A 19,344-nucleotide genomic window follows, 5' to 3' on the forward strand; every position below is an offset into this window, starting at 1 on the left:
AAGGTCGCATAGGTGATGGGACCCAAGACTTCCTGCAGTTCTGCCCTCAACAGGCTCGTGCTAAGGGTGCAGCGTTGTTGCAAGTATGCACCCCACTTGGCCAGGGTGGAGGTTTTGGCAGTACCACTACGAGGTTTGGTCACCCAATCTCTCACCCATCCTGTTATGGGGTATGTTGTCTTGAGTGTAACTGGAGTTGTGGTCGTAATACTCTCAGTGGCCAGGAGGGCAGCATACACAGCTGCCAACTGTTTCTCCACTAATGAATAAAGGATGTCAGTGCCTTTCCACAATTAGGATCAAAACCCAATAAGTTGCTGTAAGTGCTCTCTGTCTGGTGCCACAAGCCCCATCCAAACCCCTCAGAGGTTACATGGACATCAAGCTCACAGGGTCTGGCAGGATCAAACACATTCAAGGCCTGTGCCACCGTGATATCTCTGTTAGCTGCTGCAAATGCACCTTGCACCTGCTCGTTTTAATCCCAGTGAACCCCCTTCCAAATAAGGTTATATAAGGGGTGCAGTAACCTAGCCAAATGGGGTATAAATGCTTGCCAGTACTCCAACAGACCTAGAAATTCCTGGAACTGTTTTACCGTAGTGGGCACAGAGTATGCTTGAATCTTATCTATCACTGCATCAGGGATAATCTTTGTCTTACCAGACTAGACAACTCCCAAGAATTTAACAGATAATCTAGGTTCTTGTGTTCCAGGAAAATGACACCCAAATGGAGGATCATAGACATCCAGACAACTTCATAGAGGAAGAGGAATTTATTAGTAGCAGGTGGAGCACATGGAGTTAGTAGCATCAAAGCACCAGCTCCCCCAAGTTAGATTTCTTACATCTTATATACCTTTTACAGTGTCCATGCAAGGGGTGCATGGTTCCTTTGTCTGAGGTCCTATGTGCACCTCGTGGCTCGGGGCGGGGGAGTTTTGGCAGGGCAGCTAGGGGGAAGGGTTTCTGGACCCCTGGCCCTATCTATTTACAGCTCTTGTTTCTCTTATATGTACTCTAACAGTCACCAGGAAATCAGTTAGAGACTTATAGAATGTAGATAATCTTTTTAACTGGTTGAGTCAGTCATTCCCGCAAGCTCCTTCTTCTGCATTCTTCTGGTTTCTCCCCTCTCAGTTGAGAGGCCAGTGGCCGGCACCTTGGCCATGCAGGTTCTCATTGGATTTGAGCAAATGGTAAAGGAACTGTGGAGCCAGAAAATGGTGGGCCATTCTGTTTATTAAAGTCTTGTAATGGTGGATGAGCAAACAGCCAGGGCTCCCAAGACCCTCAGCATTCTGTACTCAAGTGGACTCACAGGTCCCCATCAGCCTCAGCAGGGCTCAGCCAAACAGGCCAGGCCAGAATCTCAGCGCTCCCAAGCCCCTCAGCTCTCTCTTTCTCTCTGCCCTCTCCAGAAAAACAGGCGGGGGGGGGGGGGGGGCGTCTCCAGCAAACAATAGCAAACAATCGCCCTCCCTATGGCTCTATGAGGCCAGCAGTCCACAATTTGTAATCTGCTGCCCTGAGAGCAAGCACCCTCAGCCTTCCATAGACCACACACACATGGTGCTGCCCTAGTACAAGCGTGCAAACCTAAAAACACTTGTTACAAACTTGTTTTCCCAATGTTTGTAATTTGTAATTTGCCCTTTTTGGACTGCCCAGCCACAGGCTTTCAAATGAGATAGCAGGAAGAGACTGCTTGCTTCAATTCTGGAAGAGAGTCACTAGTTAGCATAAAACATCGATATAATGATACAAACCACCTCTGGCTGTTTCCATTTAACCAGGTCAGCTGCCACCAGCCCATGGCACAAGGTGGGGCTATGCAAATAGCCCTGGGGAAATACTGTAAAAGTCCATTGCTTCCCTTCCCAAGTGAAGGCAAATTGGTCTTGACTCTGCAGCTATATCAATAGGGAAAAAGGCGTTACCAAGTCTACCACAAAGTGGTATGTGCCCAACTCATGGCTTAGAGCCAATCTATCAGGTTAGCTTTCAAGAGAACTGCACTGTGCAAAGGGGGAACAATTTTATTAAGTTCTCTTTAATCTGTCATTTTCCAGGTTCCATCTGGTTTGCTCACAGGCCATACTGGGGAGTTCTAAGGGCTATATGCTGGCCAGATGATCCCCACCTTTTCTAGTTCAAGGATTGTCCCAGTGATTTCTTCATAACCACCTGGCAGGTGGTACTGCTTTGTGCTAGTCACACGGCGGGGAATGGGTAATTGCAGAGAGGAATGTGATGCATGTCCTGCAACACTGCCTTCACAACCCGATCCACAGCTGGAACTCCCAACTGTGGTTTCCAACCACAGTCCTTGTAAGACATCTACCCCCACTGCTCATAAAAACTAGGGGATCAGGGAACATGCAGATACTCCAGTACTTTTAGCCTTTTGTACAGTGCATTTTCACCAGTGAAATAAAATTGGTTTTACATCTCAATTGCATAATTGAACAACTTTCTTTCACTTGTCATTTGCTTTTCTGACGTTCTTGTTTAATAAAAAAATCAAATGCTTTTTTTTTTATCATTTCATACTCATTTTGAAATATTTTCTAATTTTTGTGAGCACTATATATTCAGGAATAGGGGATGCATATACCGTATGACTTAGGAGGCAGTCTTCCTATCCACAATGGAATAGTTATTGGCTTCACTCGAACAGTTTGGCCCCTGTAACCTACAATGACCACTGGGGTCCCAGCAAATTGCTCTGGGTTCCCATAAAGGAGGGAACATTCTACGCGTGTATCCACCAAAGCCAACACCCATTGTACATTAGAAGGGGACCAGTGGATAGCCAGTTCCATGTGTGGCCTCCAGTCCCCACCTGTGCCTGTTAGACGGGTCCCTTGGTGTTTTCCCTAGTTGAACTGGAACAGTGAGTCTTGGGGATCCTCCTCTCCCTCGGCTGTCTCTATTATATAATCTTGTAACCGTGCTACCCTTACGCCAACTTTATTATTGGTAGCTGCTGGGGCCTTTAGTCTCAACAGCTGGAGCCTCTATTATAGTTTAAGCTGCTGCCAAAGCTCCAAAAAAAACTTTCTTGAACTTGTCATCTAACTTCTCCCTATCTGCTCCAACCAAAATCACATCTACCCACATCTGTTTTTGGGTAACCTTTATAGGCCCATTTCCCTTGTTAGTTGGGGGAAGGGGGAGGCAACATAGGCAGCAGCCCCCACTGCTTTATGATTTTGAGCAGCTTCCAGCTCTCCCAAATCTGCTACCATCTGTGTAACTGCACTGATGGGATGCCCCACATGGGGGCCCAAGATAGCCAGTAGTGACCCAAAAAGGATTGATGGGGCACTACCTAGGATTAAGTCCCTCATTTTTGCCATAAACACTTCTTCCTCAGGCCCACAGGACCCCAGGTGGAAAGCAGCATTCTTCTTACCTAGTTTCTGAAGGATCTTCATTAGTTCACTATATAGCACTGCCACTGACTCACTGCCCCCGGCAAGTCCCCAGCATTCTGCCAGACCATACAAATGACAGCCATCACCCACTCTAATAGGGTATGGTCTCCTGGGTTGTCACGGCAGATCTGAGGACACTGCCTCAAGGAGGAGTATGTGGTAATGGTGGCCAGTTTCTTCATCTTTGTTCCTGAGAGTGTGATGCCATCCACCCCCTATGTCCCACAACCGCAGCAACCAGGCTGATGGGCTCAGTGGGTTTCTGCCTGAATTGTGCCTCCAACTCCATCAGCTCTGCCTGGGTGTAGGGCCAGACCACAAAGTGTTCGTTTACCTGGGGAGGAGGCTGTGACTGAGGGACTCTTTGCTGCTGGGCTTTTACCTTCTGGGCGACCACTGGCCAAGCTCTGAGTGTGTGGACAGCAGCTTCAAATCAAGCCTCCTCATCTTCAGAAGAGGAGCTGGAAACACCTGCTCCCTCCAACTCAGGGACACTCTGCTGTCACAGCTCCATCTTCAGCTCTTGTGGCTGCCGCTTTCAGTTGGAAACTGAAACTTGAGTTCTTGGACCTGCATTTGTTTCTCCAGCACCTGCCAGTGCCAACGTGCAGCTTCCAGGGCACACTGCAACTCGCAAACCCGTAATTCCTTCTCCAGAGACCCTGCCAGTTCCAGGCACTATTGGTGTTCAGCTTGCCTCTTACACTGTAGCTTTCAAACCCAGTCGGCCTCCTTCTCCAGTTCAAGCCATTGCTGCTGCTCATTCTGCAGCTCATCCTGGAGCTTTTGACCTCAGGCAGCTTCTCAAACAGAACTGGTTTCCTCTTGCAGGGTAGTAAAAAACACCCAGCCCACAGCCCCCAAAAGGACAGCCAAGGGGAACCATACACTGGGGAGCAGTGACCACTCCTCAACCCCACTTCTCAAGGTTGTTGGCAGCTCCATACTAATCTGATCCGAATCCTGCCGGCTGCGCCAGATGTAGGGCAAGCGGCCACCACCATGGCCATGCAGGTTCACATTGGATTTAGGCAATGTGAACAGTGGAGCTGGAGGATGGTGGGCCATTCCAATTTATTAGAGGCTCACCAAGACAGGCAAGCCAAAAGAAGAGAGAAAAAGGAAATAAAAATACAACAGGAAAAGGAAAAACTTGCTTTTTACAGTGGAGGGCAAGGGATCAGGAAAACCCAACCACACCTCTCAGTGGCGGGGTGATCTCCTTCCTCGCCCCCCTATGGGGAAGCATTTATGTCCCCACAATAGTGCTGTCACATGCTATGGAACTATTTGCACAGAAAGCCTGTAGCTGGTAGACCTGTGAGCAAGCCTAACACAGCCATTTTCCCCACACATGGTGCCATGTTCTCTACCTCTGGTCACACACAGTATCTGTCAGGCAAGTTTTCTACCTGTCCATCTGCAGCCTAGATCTCACCTTCTGGGCCGGGCATCCCTCCTTCCTGGCCTCAGAGTGTTGTAAAGTAACTAAATCCACAGCTCTGCGGGTGTTCATAGAGGCATGTAGTCCAAATAAGTTTTTGAAAAGTTTTATTAAAGGAGGAAATTTATTAAATATGCTGGCCGCATATGGCTGAGACAGGGCAACAGACCCAAATTGTGCAGCCCCCAAAAAAGTTCAGGGGCTGTTTATATACTGCTAATTATACATGGGAGGGGAGAAAGCCTGACATCACGGCATAAGTTTATACCTTTTGTTAGAGATACATACATTAACTACATGCTTTCAGGAGGGGAGGGGTGGTTTCCATGGGAACAAATGCCTGCAAATGATCCATCAGCCCAAGAAAGATTTAATTCTTTTCTCCCTACACCTGGCTAGCCATTGACCCTTCCCCCAAAGGTATGGGGGAAGGTCAGGGAATCCAAGTCTCCTTCCTCTGCATTTACAACACAATGCCATCTTGGTCTTATGCTAATCACACAAGCATAGAAATCACACTTACAAAATCCTTCTGCATGCCTAGCCCAAATTAATAAAATGTTCTTTAAATTTCCTAAAATATTATATTAATTCTGTAGCTTTTGTCACTTTACAACAAGAGTAGGTTGTTCTTTGGTCCTGCTACACTGCATCACAATTTCCCCCAGAGCTTTGAGGGGAGGGTCCTTCCTGTGTTGCCACTGTTCTATCCTAGGCTCCTAGCACAGTGCCTAGAGCTAAAAGGTGCAGAGGAAAAACTATGATGAATGGACAGAGTCACCTGGAAGATCTCAGAGCCAGCAACCAACAGGAATTTAATGGCTCGAGACACTGGTCCCTGCATTCTGAATTGCTCAGTCTGGTCAGGAAAATAATAGCTGTTGAAATAGTTGAGTAATAACTTATGTGTAAGGCCAGTGGCCGCTACCATGGCCATGCAGGTTCTCATTGGATTCAGGCAAACAGTAAAGGAACTGTGAAGCCAAAAAATGGTGGGCCATTCCATTTATCAGTCTCATTATGGGGCCCTGGCCAGATGGCTTAGCATTAGAGCATCGGACCGGCGTGTGGAAGTCCAGCGTTCGATTCCCAGCCAGGGCACACAGGAGAAGTGCCTATCTACTTCTCCATCCTTCTCCCTCTCCTTCCTCTCTATCTCTCTCTTCCCCTCCCGCAGCCAAGGCTCCATTGGAGCAAAGTTGGCCCGGGCGCTGAGGACGGCTCCATGGCCTCCACCTCAGGTGCTAGAATGGTTCCGATTGCAGTTGAACAACACCCCAAAGGGGCCAAGCATCACCCCTTGGTGGGCATGCCGGGTGGATCCCTGTCGGGCACATTCGGGAGTGTGTCTGTCTGCCTCCCCACCACTTCTCACTTCGGAAAAATACAACAACAACAAAAAAAAGTCTCATAATGGCAGACGAGCAAACAGGCAGGGAAAACTGCTTCCATTTCTCTTAGGGCTCCCAAGCCCTAACTTGGTCTCTGGTTCTGTCCAGAGACCTGGACTCATTCTCTGGACTCACCCTCCAGACTCACAGGTCCCCCCACCAGCCTCATCACTCTCCAGCCAAATAGTCCTAGCTGAAATCTCAGGGCTTTCCCAGCCTCTCAGCACCCCCCCCCCTTCACCCCCTGCCCCATCTCTCTGGACTCATTCTCAGGACTCCCAGCCCCCAGCAAAACAGGCCAGGAAACCCCTTCTCCAGGAAACAATCGCAAACAGTAGGCCTTCCCCATGGAGGCAGGTGGTCTGCAATTTTGCAATTTACAATCTGCCACCCTGAGGGCAAGCACTGGCAGCCTTCCATACACCACACACACACACACACACACACACACACACACACACACACACACCCTGTGCCAATACACCATTTAGGCAATATACAAGTGAGCAAACCAAACACACATGTTTCACACCTGTTTACCCTACACTGTGTTAAACCATGTGACGAGGACTGGGAGGCTGTTGGAGAAGGAGAAGGTTTCAGAGAACACTTTTCCCTAAACTTTCTCTACCTGTTTTCTCACATTGGGTAGATATCCTGACTTTCTCACATTATACAGACTGCTGAGGTGCGGTTGTGTTGCATCTCTGCCCTAATTAGCATGCAAATGCACCTAATTTGGCCTCTCATTAGCTCTTCCCCTCCTGCCATGCCCTGCAGTTAAATCATTTATAAACATGAGGGGCAAGCAGGGTCCTCTTCCTTTTCTATTCTTCACACTTCTCTTTCCTCCTGTACACCTAGAAAGATGCTTTTGACTTGGGAAATAATATCTTGAATCAAAGTTGGGCCACACACGCTGATTGGAACCTGTGATGGGTTTCAAAGCTACCCCTGCCTGTGTGTGGCCTGATGCTACAGTGGCTGTGTGCAGGGATTTCTGCTCTGGGGATGAGGGTTCAGCTCATCTGCTCAGGGTCTATACCCAGGTGATTAGGGACCGCTGGGCTGAGTGTGCACCTTGCTCAAGTAGGTCCCTGTGGTCCCCGAGGCAGGGGAGGGCTGTCTCATGCAGAGGCTGGCTTGGCCATCTCTGGAGTTGTATACAGTGCTAAGCTGAGCCAGTGTACCTGCCGGTCTCAGGGTTCCCTCGGGGAAATTCTGTGCATCTCACAGTCCAGACTGCCAAGGAGAGGGCCATAAAGAGCTGACATGCTCTGCTGGCTTCACAGTGTGTCAAAGCCCAGGGCACCTACCTGTTCTTGTATAAGGCCTTGTCTGATTTCCTGATTAAAAACCTCCTGGAACTGGGAAGACTCTTAGTCTTGGCTACAGGCACTGCCTGTGTGGCAGGGCCCATGGTTTGTCCTTGCCTCACAGTGACCAGCCAGGGTGACACAGGAACAAGGCATCGACTTTTCTGGATCTCTGTTTCCTTATTTCTCAAATGAGGGCTTTAGAGGAGGTGAGCACTGTGATTCATCTAGAAGTTTGATTTAATAATGTTGTTGTGGGGGTTAGAGTTGGGGATGGTGGATTAAGCACATACCCACCTGCTCTCCTCTCTGTGCCCCAGTGAAATGACAGACAGCAAAGGAAGAAGAAGAGAAGTCACAGCACTCTGAGCAAACCTGAAGCTGAAGTGCAGAGGAGTCCCTAAAAGGTTAAAAATAGATAAGGTTGCCAAGGAAACCAGAGCAGAGGACAGTTTAGGCCAAGACTTGAGAGAGAACCTTTCATAGGAGCCTTGGAGAAGCTCCAAGCTCCATGTAGTTAAACACAAGAATAGAACTGGAGCCCTGACTGGGTAACTTAATGGGTAAAGCATCTTCTGGAGTGCAGAGGTTGTGGGTTTGATCCCCTTTCAGGGCAAGAATGAGAAGCGACCAATGGTGCACAACTAAATAGAAGAATTAATTGATGCTTTTCTCTCTCTCCCCCTTTTCCAGTCCCCCTTCCTCAAATCAATGGAAAAGTATTTTTTTTCTCATTTTTTAAAATTTATTTATTAAATTTAATGCAGTGACATTGATAAATCAGGGTACAATATGTTGAGAGAAAACATCTCCAGATTATTTTGACATTTGATTGTGCTGTATAAACCTCCCCCAAAGTCAAATTGTCTTCTGTCACCTTCTATCTGGTTTTCTTTGTGCCCCTCCCCTCCCCCACCCCCTCTCCTTCCTCGCCCCATCCCCCCTCCCCCCACCCCCCACCCCTGTTGCCATCACATTCTTGTTCATGTCTCTGAGTCTCATTTTTATGTTCCATCTATGTATGGATTCATATAGTTCTTAGTTTTTTTTCTGATTTACTTATTTCACTCCATATAATGTTATCAAGGTCCATCCATGTTATTGTAAATGATCCGATGTCATCATTTCTTATGGCTGAGTAGTATTCCATAGTATATATGTACCAAAACTTTTTAATCCACTTGTCCTCTGACGGACACTTGGGCTGTTTCCAGATCTTCGCTATTGTGAACAATGCTGCCATAAAAATGGGGGTGCATTTCTTCTTTTCATACAGTGCTATGGTGTTCTTGGGGTATATTCCCAACAGTGGGATAGCTGGGTCAAAAGGCAGTTTGATTTTTAATTTTTTGAGGAATCTTCATACTGTTTTCCACAGTAGCTGCACCAGTCTGCATTCCCACCAGCAGTGCAGGAGGGTTCCCTTTTCTCCACATCCTCACCATCACTTATTCTGTGTTGTTTTGTTGATGAGCGCCATTCTGACTGGTGTGAGGTGATACCTCATTGTGGTTTTAATTTGCATTTCTCTAATGATTAGTGATGTTGAGCATTTTTTCATATGCCTATTGGCCATCTGTATGTCCTCTTGGGAGAAGTGTCTATTCATTTCTTTTGCCCATTTTTGGGTTGGATTGTTTGTCTTCCTGGTATTAAGTTTTACAATACAAGTTCTTTATAAATTTTGGTTATTAACCCCTTATCAGACGTATTGTCAAATATGTTCTCCCATTGTGTAGTTTGTCTTTTTATTCTGTTCTTGTTGTCTTTAGCTGTGCAAAAGCTTTTTAGTTTGATACAGTCCCATTTGTTTATCCTGTCTTTTATTTCTCTTCCCCGTGGAGATAAATCAGCAAATATATTGCTGTGAGAAATGTCAGAGAGCTTACTGCCTATGTTTTCTTCTAATATGCCTATAGTTTTAAGGCTTACATTTAAGTCTTTTATCCATTTTGAGTTTATTTTTGTGAGCGGTGTAAGCTGGTGATCTAGTTTCATTTTTTTGCAGGTAGTTGTCCAATTTTCCCAACACTATTTCTTAAAGAGGCTGTCTTTACTCCATTGTATTTCCTTACCTCCTTTGTCAAATATCAGTTATCCATAGAACTGTAGGTTTTTCTGTTCTGTTCCATTGATCTATATGTCTGTTCTTTTGCCAGTACCAGGCTGTTTTGAGTACAATGGCCTTGTAGTATAACTTGATATCAGGAAGTGTGATACCTCTCACTTTATTCTTCTTTTTTAAGATTGCTGAGGCTATTTGTGTTCTTTTTTGGTTCCATATAAATTTTTGGAATATGTAATCTATATCTTTGAAGTATGTCATTGGTATTTTAATTGGTATTGCATTGAATTTATAGATTGCTTTGGGTAATGTAGACATTTTAATGATGTTTATTCTTCCTAACCATGAGCATGGTATATGCTTCCACTTGTTTGTATCTTCCTTGATTTCTTTTGTCAATGCTTTGTAATTTTCCAAGTACAAGTCTTTAGTCTCCTTGGTTAAGTTTACTCCTAGGTACTTTATTTTTTTGGTTGTAATTGTGAAGGGGATTGTTTCCTTAATTTCTCTTTCTGATTGTTCATTGTTGGCGTATAAAAATGCCTCTGATTTCTGAGTATTGATTTTATATCCTGCCACTTTGCTGAATTCATTTATCAGGCCCAGTAGTTTTTTGACTGAGACTTTAGGGTTTTCTATATACAATATCATATCATCTGCAAATAATGATAGTTTTACTTCTTCTTTTCCAACTTGAATGCCTTTTATTTCTTTTTCTTATCTGATTGCTGTGGCTAGGACTTCCAGGACTATGTTAAATAAGAGTGGTGAAAGGGGGCACCCCTGCCTTGTTCCTGATCTTAAGGGTATTGCTTTTAATTTTTTCCCATTGAGTATGATGTTGGCTGTGGGTTTCTCATAGATGGCTTTTATCATGTTGAGGTATGTTCCCTGTATTCCCACTTTGCTGAGACTTTTAATCATGAAAGGGTGCTGGATTTTATCAAATGCTTTTTCTGCATCTATTGAAATTATCATGTGGTTTTTCTCCTTCTTTTTGTTTATGTGATGAATCACATTGATTGATTTACGAATATTGTACCAGCCTTGCCTCCCCAGAATAAATCCCACTTGATCATGGTGTATGATTTTTTTCATATATTGTTGGATCTGGTTTGCTAATATTTTGTTGAGGATTTTAGCATCTATATTCATCAGAGATATTGGCCTATAATTTTCTTTCTTTGTGTTGTCTTTGCCTGGTTTTGGAATCAGAATTATGCTCGCCTCATAAAAGAAGCCTGGAAGTCTTCTTTCCTCTTGAATTTTTTGAAATAGTTTGAGAAGGATAGGAGTTAGTTCTTCTTTGAATATTTGGTAGAATTCAGTTGTGAAGCCATCAGTCCCCGGACTTTTCTTTGTTGGGAGTTTTTTTTTTTTTTCATTTTTCTGAAGCTGGAAACAGGGAGAGACAGTCAGACAGACTCCCGCATGCGCCCGACCGGGATCCACCCGGCACGCCCACAATGGGGCGATGCTCTGCCCACCAGGGGGCGATGCTCTGCCCATCCTGGGTGTCGCCATGTTGCGACCAGAGCCACTCTAGCACCTGGGGCAGAGGCCACAGAGCCATCCCCAGCGCCCGGGCCATCTTTGCTCCAATGGAGCCTTGGCTGCGGGAGGGGAAGAGAGAGAGAGGAAAGGGCAGCGGAGGGGTGGAGAAGCAAATGGGCGCTTCTCCTGTGTGCCCTGGCCGGGAATAGAACCCGGGTCCTCCGCACGCTAGGCTGACGCTCTACCGCTGAGCCAACCGGCCAGGGCTGTTGGGAGTTTTTTGATAAATGTTTCTATCTCATTTGGTGTAATCGGTCTGTTTAGGTTTCTGATTCTTTCAGATTGATTTTTGGAAGATTGTATGTTTCAAGGAATTTGTCCATTTCATCTAGGTTGTCTAGTTTTTTGGCATACAGTTCTCATACTATTTTGTATTTCTTACAATATTTTGTATTTCTGTTGTGTCAGTTGTTATTTCTCCACTCTCATTTCTAATTTTATTTATTTGAGTCCTCTCTCTCTTTTTCTTGGTGAGCCTAGTTAAAGGTTCATCAATCTTGTTTGCCTTTTCAAAAAAACCAGCTCCTAGTTTCATTGATCCTCTGTATTGTTTCTTTAGCCTCTATGTCATTTATTTCTGTTTTGATCTTTATTATTTCCTTCCTTCTACTACATTTGGGCTTTACTTGCTGTTCTTTTTTTTTTTTTTTTTTTTTTTTTTTTGTATTTTTCTGAAGCTGGAAATGGGGAGGCAGTCAGACAGACTCCCACATGCGCCCGACCGGGATCCACCCGGCACGCCCACCAGGGGGTGATGCTCTGCCCATCCAGGGCATCGCTCTGTTGTGATCAGAGCCACTCTAGCACCTGGGGCAGAGGCCACAGAACCATCCCCAGTGCCCAGGCCATCTTTTGCTCCAATGGAGCCTCGGCTGCGGGAGGGGAAGAGAGAGACAGAGAGGAAGGAGAGGGGGAGGGGTGGAGAAGCAAATGGGCGCCTCTCCTGTGTGCCCTAGCCGGGAATCGAACCCGGGACTTCCTCACGCCAGGCCGACACTCTACCACTGAACCAACCGGCCAGGGCTTACTTGCTGTTCTTTTTCTAGTTCTTTTAGATGTAGGGTTAAGTTGTTTATTTGAGCTTTTTCTAGCTTCTTAAAGTGTTCCTGTAGTGCTATGAACTTCCCTGCCAGTACTGCTTTTGCTGTGTCCCATAAATTTTGAGTTATTGTATGATCATTGTCATTCGTTTCTAGGAATTTTTTTATTTCTTCTTTGATCTTATTTTTAATCTATTCGTTATTTAACAACCTGCTATTTAATTTCCATGTGTTTGAGAATTTTTGAGCTTTTCTGTTGTGGTTCATTTCTAGTTTCATGCCGTTGTGATGGGAGAAAGTGCTTGATATGATTTCAATCTTCTTAAATTTGTGGAGAGCACTTTTGTGCCCTAACATGTGGTCTATCCTAGAGAATGTACCATGAGCACTTGAAAAGAATGTATATTCTGCTGCTTTAGGGTGAAAGGTTCTGAAGATATCTATTAAATCGAGTTGATCTAGTGTTTCCAAAAAGTCTGCTGTTTCTTTGTTAATTTTCTTTCTTGAGGATCTATCTAGTGATGTTAGTGGAGTATTGAAATCCCCTACTATTATAGTATTGCTGTTGATCTCGCCCTTTAAATCCACCTAAGTCTGCTTTATATATTTAGGTGCTCCTATATTAGGTGCATAGATATTTATTATAGTTATATCTTCCTGTTGGATTGCTCCCTTTATCATTATGTAGTGGCCTTCTTTATCTCTTACTATATCCTTTGTTTTAAAGTCCAATTTGTCTGATATAAGTATTGCTACCCCAGCTTTTTTTTCATTTCCATTTGCATGAAATGTTTTTTTTCCATCCTTTTATCTTCAATCTATGTGTATCTTTTGTTCTAAGGTGTGTCTCTTGTAGACAGCATATGTACGGGTCCTGTTTTCTTATTCACGCAGCTACCCTATGTCTTTTGATTGAATCATTTAATCCATTTACATTTATGGTTATTATTGATATGTAGTTGTTTATTGCCATTTTATTCTTTAAAGCTGTATTCCTTTTTTGGTATATTCTTTTCCCACTTTGATCTGTTTACAACAGGCCCCTTAACCTTTCCTGCAGCATTGGTTTGGTTGTAATGAATTCCTTGAGGCTTTTTTTGTCTGGGAAGCTTTTTATTTCTCCTTCAATTTTAAACGATAGACTTGCTGGATGAAGTAGTCTTGGTTGTAGGTTCTTGTTCTGCATTACTTTGAATATTTCTTGCCATTCCCTTCTGGCCTCAAGTGTTTCTGTTGAGAAGTCAGATGTCATCCTTATGGGGGCTCCTTTGTAGGTGATAGCTTTTTTTTCTCTTGCAGCTTTTAATATTTTCTCTTTATTACTTAGCTTTGGTATTTTAATTATGATGTGTCTTGGTGTAGGTTTCTTTGGGTTTCTCTTTAATGGAGTCCTCTGTGCTTCTTGAACTTGTGAGAGTTTTTCCTGCATTAATTTAGGGAAGTTTTCAGCTATGATATGATTGAACAAAGTCTCTATCCCTTGTTCTTTTTCTTCTTCAGGAACCCCTATGATGCGGATGTTATTTCTCTTCATGTTGTCACAGAGCTCTCTAAGAGTTTCCTCCGACTTTTTGAGTCTCTTAACTTTTTTCTTCTCTGCTTTCATGCCTTCATTCCAGTTGTCCTCTAACTCACTGATTCGATCCTCAGCTCTATTTATCCTGTTTTTAATTCCTTTCATTGTGGTCTTTATTTCTGATATTGTATTTGTCATCTCTGTCTGATTCTTTTTTATATTTGCTATTTCTTTATTTAGGTGTTCATAATGACCATCCATTGTTGTTCTAAGATCCCTAAGCATCCTTACAATCATTATTTTGAACTCCACATCTGGAAGTTTGATTATTTCCATATCACTCAGTTCATCTCCTGAAGGTATCTCTTGTGGTTTCATTTGAATTGCACTTTTTTGTCTTCTCATTATGTTTGGGTGTTTTATTTGTAGAGTTGGTGGAGTCTAGGCTTGGTGTTGTCTGCCTCCAGTTTTCAGTTGTGTTATTTCTAGGTCTTCTTGGGTTGGTATCAGCTATTATTTTTAATCCACTTTCGGATTTGGGCAACTTTGAAGTCTTGTCTTGATTTGTTTGTTTTCTTAACAGGTGATAGTCTTGTTTATTGATCTCAGCAGGGGGCTTCCTTGAAAGTGTATCCAGGAATGTGATGGGTGTAACCTGAGACTCTGAAGGCCTCTTCAGCCAACTAATCTCTCTGGGGGCAAGGTGTTTTCTCAGCTTCAGTAGGGGGAGGTGTATCTCAGATCTCCATGGAGACCTGAGTTACTGCCCCTCCTCCCCACTTCTTGTTTTCAGCTGTGTCTTGCTGCGCTGATTGTAGCTGGATAGGTGTCCGGAGATCTCTGATCCGGAAGCACTTCAGCTCTGTTTTTTGAAAGGTTCAGTCCCTCCCCCAGCTATGGCCGCCTCCAGCACGGATGAGTCAGCTTTTTTAGTTCGTTTCTTGCATTCCTTAGCCCCTCACAGTCTGCCCCTCTCCCTGTCTTCTCCACTTGGGAGATAAGCTGGTCTTTTCAACACACCTCACTCCCTGGTCGCCAGGCCAGTGGCTGTGAGCAGTATTTTCTGCTCTTTTCCCTTGGTGAGATCACCTCTGGGCTCTCAGCCTCCCCCTCCCCTCGTTCCTGTAAGCAGAGGAGATTCAGGCTCTCCCTACCAGGTTTGTTGTGGCTTCTTCTTTGCTCCTTGGTTTTTGAGAGCTGTTCTTGTAGTCCAGAGTTGGTATTTCATGCTGATTTTTCCTAAATTGATTTGTATACCAGTTTGGTGGTGAGAGCTGGGCGTCTGTGCATCCGCCTACTCTGCTGCCATCTTCCCATCTCTCAATGGAAAAGTATTTTTTTTTATAAAAAATAGAATTGTCTGTGCAGAAGCTACCTACTCCCACCCCCACCCAGGAGCCCCTCACACACACATAGTACAAGCTAGAGTAGCCCATAGCAGGCCCTGCCTCCAGGGAAAACCCTGCTCACACTCTCTGAAGAAGTGGTGGTGTTGCATTTAGAATCATGCACAGCCAGAGGCAGATTTAATGGCAGGTGCATTGTGCCCTGGGCCCTGACTTCTGAAGGGCCCTGAAAACCCCAACTTTATACTTTTTTCTAATGTAAGGGGTTGTAAAGCCAGTAGCTACAACCATCATCACAGCTGCCTGGTCCATGCAGGTTCGCATTTGATTCAAACAGATGATAATGAAACAACGGAGCCAAGAACTGGTGGGCCATTATTTTTAACCCTAGCTTGCACCCGGCGGGCAAGAAATACACACAATGGGAAAACATTTCCCTTTCCATTCAGGGCTCCCAAAGCCACTGACTTATCCGAGTTTCCTAGAATCAAAGGTATCTAACCTCACCAGCCTTATTCACCTCTGTTCCCCATCTCCTTCTTTCTATATAAACTCTACACAAACTGTCTTCTCCTTCAGCACTCTGCCATCTTGGCTGCCTCTCCTCTCCTCCATGTGGCCTTTTTCTGCTCTCCTCCAGCATAGGCTCCTCCTAGAATGTAATCACTCTTCTTCTGGAACAACATGATCTTTCTTCCTTTAAAACCTTTTGGTGCGAAAGCCCTCTCCCAACACATATTAATATAATCACATCCATCCCAAGCAAGAAGGGCAATTACTATTATCACCTGGGCGATGGGCTTCCACGTGGGCAGTGCCATCTTTAACAAAATGAGCATAATATATTTTTATCTGCCCAATAGGGGCCTAATATTTACATCTGTATCTGAGGCCTCAACCGACCTTAACTGCCTCTGTGCACAGCCTGAGGTAGTAACTTCAGACTTCTGAACAGAATTGGAGGAGAAAAGAGCAAGGAAAAGGAGATGCTGTCCAGGAGTCAGAGGCCTCGCATGCTTTGCACCCCTGGTAAAACTGTGGTGAGAGAGAGGCCCAGGCAGCCCGTGAGCAGGACCCCTCCCAGCCTGATTCACAGCTGCCTCCCACTCAGAAGTGAGGCCTGGCCTGGGGAAAATATGATAGCTTCTGGCAAAAGGTCAGAATTGTAAGGGGAAGGAAAATATTCTTAAAACTTCTGCCAAAAAGAGCTGAATCAAACTAGCAGCAGACTTTTCATCAGGACCACTTGAAGCAGCATGGGGCCACATTGGCCAGGTCCCTGGGGCAATCATTTCCTACCTGGATGCTGTCCCTGCTAACTTTTTCACCAAGTGTGAGGACCCGTGAAGGTATTTTCATACCTGAAGGACGTCAGAATTTTGTCTTTACATGCTATATGGGAGAAAAAAGGAAAGAAAAGAAAAATAAGTCAGCTAGTGGCCCTCCAGATAAAGAAAACAAAGATTGTGTGGTGTACAAGGAATAGTGGCCTCTAATTCAGCAGTGAAGGAAGCTGGAGAAACATGGAAATGTTTAAATAGACCCTGATGCTTACAAGGTTCTCAGGCTCAGGACTTTCAAAATGTTCATACAAATCCACAAGGAATACATTTGCTTATTTATCTGGATGTAACTCTGAATATTTCTTTCTTTCTTTCTTTTTTCATCCAGTAAGAGGAGGGAAGGCAGAGAGACACTCCTGCACATGCCCTGACCAGGATCCATTGGGCAAGCCAACTGGGGGGCGATGCTCTGCCCATCTGGGGTGTTGCTCCGTCACTCAGCAACAGAGCTCTTCTTAGCTCCTGAGATGGAGGCCATGGAGCCATCCTCAGAGCCTGGGGCCAACTCTCTCCAGTTGAGCCATGGCTGCAGGAGAGGATGAGAGAGAGAGAGAGAGAGAGAGAGAGAGAGAGAGAGAGAAGTGATAGGGGTAGGGGTGGAGAAGCAGATGGTCACTTCTCCTATGTGCCTGGATGAGGAATCGAACCCAGGACATCTGCACACTGGGCCAATGCTCTACCACTGAGCCAATTGGCCAGGGCTCAATATTTTCATAGAATAAATTTTCAGAAGTGGAATTGCTGTGTCATAGGATGAATACATTTAAGATTTTGATAGGAACTGCCAAATGGCTGTCCCCCAAAATGTATATCTTCTTTGTAACTCCTATAGCAGTGTATGGGAGAGCGCATCCTCTCACTCTGCTGATGCTAAAGAGTATCCATCTGAAAATTTTTCAGCAGTCTGACTCTTACAACTGGTTATTAGTGGGGTTGACCATGTTTCTACCTGGGTATTCCCTATCATGTGAATGAGTTGTCTTTGCTATCCTTTGCCCACTTGAATGGAATTATTTGTATTTTTCATATTGCCTTATAAAGAGCTCTTTATAAATCAATGATGTAGCTTTCCTTTCTTATGTATATTGTATAACTTTCCTCCTAACCTGACTCCTATCTTTCAACGTTTTTGAAAGCTTTCACAATGTAGAAAAGGTTTGGAAGAGATGAAATAGAAAGTTACCTACTTTTAGGATTTAAAAAAAAAAGGAAAGGACTTATGAGTCACACACAACCTTTCAAATAATGTTCAACTTTACCAAATAAGAAAAAAGAGCCAGGCCTGACCTGTGGTGGCGCAGTGGATAAAGTGTCGACCTGGAAATGCTGAGGTCACCGGTTTGAAACCCTGGGCTTGCCTGGTCAAGGCACATATGGGAGTTGATGCTTCCTGCTCCTCCACCCTTCTCTCTCTATCTCTCTCCTCTCTCTCTCTCTCTCCCTCTCTCTCTCCTTTCTAAAATGAATAAATAAAATTAAAATAAAATTAAAAAAAAAAAGAAATGTTTTTTTTTAAAAAAAAAAAAGAAAAGAAAAAAGAGCCAGGAATTGTGTCATTCTAACTATACTAGATGTAACTAAAGATGACTTTTGTTTCATTTTTCTCCAAACTTTTTATATAATTGAGATAAAGTTTACATATCTCAAAACGAGGTTGTGAACCATCACCACAGTCTAATTCCAGAACATTTCATCACCCCGAGAGAAGCCACACCTCACATATTGTTGGCAGTCTTCTTTAAACACTCGGTAGAGGTTAGCAGTGAAGCTGTCTGGACCTGAGCTTGTTTGTCTTCATGGGAGATTTCAAAATTCCTAATTCAGTCTCTCTACTTGGTAATAGGTCAATTCAAATCTCTTCTTTGTAGTTTGTGTCTTTCTAGGAACATGTGCATGTTTTCTAGGTTAACTAATTGGTGGAATGATGTTCATAGCATTCTCCTGTAATTGTTCTTACTTCTGTAAAGTCATTAGTGATGGTCTCTTTCTCATTCTTGATTTTAATTATTTCAATCTTTTCTCCTTCTTTCTTGGTCAATTTTGTTGATCTTTTCAAAGAACCAACTTTTGGTTTTGTTGACTTGATTCTTTCTCTTCTCAGTTTATTTAATTATTTTTCTATAATCTTTATTATATTTTTCTGCTTGCTTTCAGTTTAGTTTGCCCTTTTTCTAATTCCTAAGGTGGAATGTTAGACTATTGATTTCAAATCTTTCTTCTTTTTAAATACAAGCATTTAAAGCTATAAATTTTCTTATAAACACTGATTTAGCTGTATGATTTTAATATTTTAAGTGTATTCCATGAGATTTGTTTAATGACCTAACAAATAGCCTATCCTGGAAAAGGTGTCAAGAGTGCCCTTGGGAAAAATGTGTACTGTACTGTTACTGGGTGAGTGTTCTGTCGATGTCTGTTATGGCTAGTTGATGTATCATGTCATTCACATTGAAATGGGGCAGTGAAGACTTCAACTATTACTGCCCAATTGTCTATTTCTTCTCTCAAGTCTATCAGTATTGCTTCATGTATTTTGGGGATCTATTATTAGTGAATATATGTGTATAATTGTTAAATCTTTATTGATTGGCTCTATTACATTATATAATTTCTAAGTTTGTCTCTAGTAATTTTTGTCTTGAACTCTGTTTTCTCTGGTATTAGTACAGCCACTTCATCTCTATTTTGGTTACTGTTTGCATTGTGTATCTTTTTTCCATCCCTTTACTTTCAAGCTATTTGTGTCTTTGACTTTAAAGTGTGTCTTTTGGAGACTGCATATAGTTGGAGCATTTTTTTTCTTTTAGACAGAAAGGAAAGGAGAGAGAGAGAAACATTGATTTGTTGTTCCATTTATTTTTGCATTGTTTGGTTGATTCTCATATGT

The 19,344-nt window shown here is 43.7% G+C and overlaps 1 protein-coding gene across 6 annotated transcripts in view; it reads left to right on the top strand.

Annotated features, from left to right (window-relative positions):
- The window catches only part of CRACDL (CRACD like), a 202,692-nt gene that overhangs the window by 83,673 nt on the left and 99,675 nt on the right, over positions 1 to 19,344 (top strand). The gene's annotated exons all lie outside the window — the stretch shown is intronic.

This window comes from Saccopteryx leptura, chromosome 3 (assembly GCF_036850995.1).
Source record: "Saccopteryx leptura isolate mSacLep1 chromosome 3, mSacLep1_pri_phased_curated, whole genome shotgun sequence".
Taxonomy (NCBI): Eukaryota; Metazoa; Chordata; class Mammalia; order Chiroptera; family Emballonuridae; genus Saccopteryx; species Saccopteryx leptura.